The sequence below is a fragment of the Phoenix dactylifera genome, unplaced genomic scaffold, assembly GCF_009389715.1.
Source record: "Phoenix dactylifera cultivar Barhee BC4 unplaced genomic scaffold, palm_55x_up_171113_PBpolish2nd_filt_p 000101F, whole genome shotgun sequence".
NCBI lineage: Eukaryota > Viridiplantae > Streptophyta > Magnoliopsida > Arecales > Arecaceae > Phoenix > Phoenix dactylifera.
Genome location: NW_024067683.1, coordinates 915,388 through 920,436, shown reverse-complemented (window position 1 = coordinate 920,436; position 5,049 = coordinate 915,388). Strand labels below are relative to the sequence as shown.

General features: G+C 39.0%; 1 long non-coding RNA gene across 1 annotated transcript; it reads left to right on the top strand.

Annotated features, from left to right (window-relative positions):
• Window positions 1-355: 355 nt before the first annotated feature.
• LOC120104785 lies at window positions 356-851 on the top strand. Its single transcript, XR_005507146.1, has 3 exons — window positions 356-375; window positions 548-743; window positions 841-851. It is a non-coding gene; the product is annotated as an uncharacterized LOC120104785 (long non-coding RNA).
• Window positions 852-5,049: the final 4,198 nt, after the last annotated feature.

Here is a 5,049-nt window from a genome sequence, read left to right as displayed (position 1 = left end):
GATTTAATTCTTCTTGAATTGCAACACCAAACATACGGCACACAAAATCTCACCCTGCAATGTTTTGAATTGCATGGTTATGGTTATAAAATTCATCTTTCCTACAAAGAAATTCTTTTGTGTATGCACTTCTAATAGCTTTACTTTTCTGTCTTCGTATAATATCTGGACCGTTAGGGACAGGAAGAGATGAAATTCTTTTGTGTATGCACTTCTAATAGCCAAAGATTTGAAAAAGAACAAGAAGAACAAGAACAAGAACAAGAACAATCCAAAGAAAATAAATGCCATGATCAAAAGGTAAAATTGACATCAAGAAACCATTATTCTTGCAGAAAATTAAACAATCTAATTTATTTCTTTTTTACCACAAAGGTTTCAATAACTCTTTTGTCTTTTTATGTTTGCAACACCAAACATACGGCACACAAAATCTCACCCTGCAATGTTTTGAATTGCATGGTTATGGTTATAAAATTCATCTTTCCTACAAAGAAATTCTTTTGTGTATGCACTTCTAATAGCTTTACTTTTCTGTCTTCGTAAGTTCTTTGGGCTGAGTCCAACTTCGTCTCTGTCTGACTTGATGTTGGCTGGGGAACAATTCTGTGGAGAGTATTGGTCAAAGCTTAAAGAAAAGTATCATACTCTGGCTGAGGAAGATTTGTCACGTTATTGTTTCTCTTCAGCATACATAGTGGCCCTACTGCATGACAGTCTTGGTTTCGCTCTGGATGATAGGAGTGAAAGAGTAGATGCCCTATAAGCCAATCATTTGATGGGTTTCTCTTTGTAATCCTCCAAATCATGTACTTTGACACTCGATATATATCAATAAAGGCATTGTGTTTCATCATTTGCTGCTTATCTATTTTATTATTGGATGATGAACCCCATAAATTAGGACATTGGTTTTAGGGTTATGATGAGATCATACCAGTGAGACCTAAAATTCTAAAATCCTAATTTAGAATATTCCCAGTCAAATTGGTATATTGAGTCGGGGATCAATATTACCGGAAAGACTGGCACATCTTATGTATGCTCAATGTAGAGGGTGATTGATCTCACAATCACTTGTGTGAGACACTAATACAAAGATGTGGGTGCTCATTAGAGGAATGAGTTCACTGAAATGACCAGCCATGAGAACATCTTATGGATTCTTACTTAATTATCAAAAGATGGTTCTCATAGTGGGAGTTGTGCAAGTGATCCTTAGACCTGAGATCACCATGGTACCTTGTGCACTTGAAGCTATATTTTGGTTTACCCTCATTCACGACATTGCGTTGTGTACGGGGTATTCTGGATATGGTGGATTTTGTACGAAGGTTGTGAGTAGGTCAACAAGGAATCAGTCACTTCTAGTAAAAGAAGGTAACATCCTACTTACTCTAATCTTATGATGATTCAAGAAGCCTTTGATCAAAGCAAAATGAATATTAGAAAGAGTTTCTAATGTTTCATTGTTTGAATTATCATATAAAAGATTGAGAGAGACATGAATAAGTGATTGAGTTTGATATTGATCCATACTCGAGCACTTATTCAGGATGTAGTATGACTGAGGGATTGAATTGCACAGTAACTTTCCACTGAAGGGTATGTTTGGATTTGTCCAATACATTCCTCATCTTCCGGGTAGACATGATACGTTGCTAGACGTCAATCATGTCTTGTGGGTTGATCGGATCAAAGAGTTTGATTAGATCAAAGCATCAGAAAGGTTCTGATTGCTAAGTCAGGTTTAGCACTAAATTGAACCTAAATTGGATTAGAGGTATTCTAATCAGGTTAGGTCAACTTGCACCTGCACCTACTGCTGGCTAAGATAAGGAACCCAATGGGTCACACACAAGGGAATTGATCAAGGGTCTAATTGGATTAGATCATGTTTGCAAGATGAACATGCTAGCACGTGTTGCAAACCCTAGCTCCTGATTCAAATTAAATTCGAATATGATTCTTAGATTAGGTTGATCTAATATGATTAGATCATGACCTAATATGGGTTAGCCAAGAGTTGAAACCCATTTGGCTTTAATTAGACCTGATTTGATTAGGTTTAATGTTTTCTTTAAGTTGGTTAAACCCAATTGGATTGGGTTTGATAGGGCCTTCACTTCTGGACCATTGGATCGCTTCCTGGATGAAGGATCTGGTCCACTGGTTGGCGCCTTCATCTGGACCATTGGATGGCTTCCTGGATGAAGGATCTGGTCCACTGGTTAGCGCCTGAAACTGGACCACTGGATGGCTCTCTGGATGAAAGATCTGGACCGTTGCTCAGCGCCTGAATCTGGACCACTGGATGGCTCTCTGGATGAAAGATCTGGACCGTTGCTCAGCGCCTGAATCTGGACCATCGGTGATGGCATCTTACTTCTGGACCATTGGATGGCACCCTGGATGATGATGTCTTGATCTGGACCATTAGATGGCACCTAGATCTGGACCATTGGCTTTGGTTCACTGCATTTGGGCCCTTGGATCATCAGGATTTAAGAGGGAGATGTGAGAAAGAAGTTGATACACCCTTCTCCTTAGCACCCCATCATGATGGGATGCATCTCTTGGCACATGCCTCATCATGATGAGGTGTGTGGATGGGATGCATCCCTTTATGATGCATCCCTCCATCTCTTATAAATAGGAGGTGCCTTGGGGTTCTAAAGATCATCCAAGAAAAAGCCTCTCCTTCTCTCTCCCTTATCCCTTCTTTCTTACAAGCCTCTCTCTTTTGTCCTAACCCAAGACAAGAGGGTCTTCTTTAGGACAAAAAGGCTAGTGAATGTTTTAGAGGTAGAAAGGAAGAAGGAAGTGAAGGAAAATCAGCCAATTAAATCCTTTGGAAGGATTGAACAATTAGAATCAAGTTTTGGTGGAGCTAGAGTCTTGAACCCATTCCTGTGTGGATCAACATCGGAGGGTGAACATTTGGGCACCTTAGGACATCTTCAGACATATTGGATATAGCGTGATAGGTATTCTTCTATACCAAGATTATATTTTCTACATTATTTGGTTATACTATTAAGGTGATCTTGGCTTATTAGGGTTTCATATAATGGGTTTTATAAGAAAATTTTATAATCCCGTATCTTCCGCTGCGCCCTAGGGCACTGGGAAACCCTAACAGTGGTATCAGAGCCACCCTTAATCAGTTTAACCAAATGATAATACATGCTATTATCTTGATGCTATGAGATAGCTAGGTTGTTTGTATGCATGATTAGTTTATGCTATGAGATAGTGTTATATTCATGTTGTAGCACAGTATAATTGCTAGTACTAAATTATAGAATGTGCAATGAGACCAATATAGTAGTATGAAAATTTTGGGCTGACCCATTCTGGAACAATCGACTCAGTTGGTGTCTAGGAAGGAAGCCACAGGTGGTTACTTAATTAGGACCTCACTCTCTGAGTGAGGGGTGCCTCCCACCTGCTTTCCTGGCCAATTATTTGATTGTCTTTTATGGTTGAGCTTAATGTTAGTAAGATACTACTATTTGAAAGCCCTCACTAAATTCATAATTAAGTCGTAGTGTTAATTGCTTTAAGCTGAGCCATTCTGAATCAATTGACTAAGTTGGTGTCTAGGAAAGAGGCTACAGGTGGTTATTTAATTAGGACCTTACTAAGTAAGGAGAGCCTCCCATCTGCTTACCTGGCCAACTATTTGATTGACCTCCATGGAAAAGCTAATTGCTGATATAACACTATAAAGGTCCTTCCTTCATGCTTAGATATTATTATGTCAATATCTACGCTAGCTTGTTGTGATTCCCACAAGGCTAGTATTAGGGATTGATATTGTAATATCTTGGTGCATATGATGCATATGGCATATTTTAATATGTTGCCTTGTTGTGATTCCCACAAGGGCAGCATTATTCAAATATGACTGTATAAAAATGAAGGGTTTGACTTAACTAGACACAATAGTTTGTTGTGATTCCCACAAGACTATATGTGTGCTAGAGGACAGAATAAAGTTGGGAATTGCATGGGATGCAATTGGAAAGAGTTTCCTACCTTTGAACTTATAAGGGCTTGTTGTGATTCCCACAAGGTCTTTTATAAGAAATTTGGATCTCAACCCCACTAAGAAAATTAGTATTTTCTCGTTCATCATACTTGAGGGTTATGACATTCGATAAAAATAGTGGGAGTAACAATTAGATAGAAGTCCTTGTCTGATTGAATACATGTCATCATGATTGGTCTGCTTATATTAGTGTTCTTTGTAATTATAGATTAATTCTGCAAAAATGGCATCTTCACTCTCACTTAGAGGTATCTTAGATACAAACAAATTGACTGGTCCCAACTATGTGGATTGGTTGAGAAATTTAAAGATTGTTCTCACACAAGAAAAACTTTCCTACATTCTTGAAACCCCTGACCTAGGGTCAGCAGGGGAAGATGCAACTGAGGAGGAATTGGCCACATATCGTATGTGGAAAAATGATAGTTTGACTGTCAAATGTATCATGCTTGCTTCTATGAATAATGAATTGCAGAGGCAGCATGATAGCATGGATACTCACTCCATACTCCTTAACTTAAAGGAGTTATATGGTGAGCAGAGCAGAACTGCTAGATATGAGATATCTAAACAGTTGTTCCGTGCTAGAATGATCGAGGGATCATCTATGCAAGACCACTGTTTAAAGGTTATAGACTTAATCACTCGATTAAGTCAACTTGGTTTTGCTATGGACAGTGAGCTCAGTCAGGATTTGATCCTGCAATCACTACCCGACTCATTCTCGCAGTTTGTCGTGAATTATCACATGAACAAACTGAATTCCTCCCTGCCTGAGCTTCTAAATATGCTGAAAACAGCAGAGTCTCACATCAAGAAGGACAAGGGTCCGATCCTTCTTGTTGGTGAGAGCTCAAAGAAGAAGTCGGGCAACAAGGGTTCAAAGAAAAAACTAAACCCTAAGAGTCGCATCAAAAAGAAGAAGGGAAAGAAAATCTCTGGACCCGGTACCTGTTTCCACTGTGGCAAGACGGGGCATTGGAAAAGGAACTGCA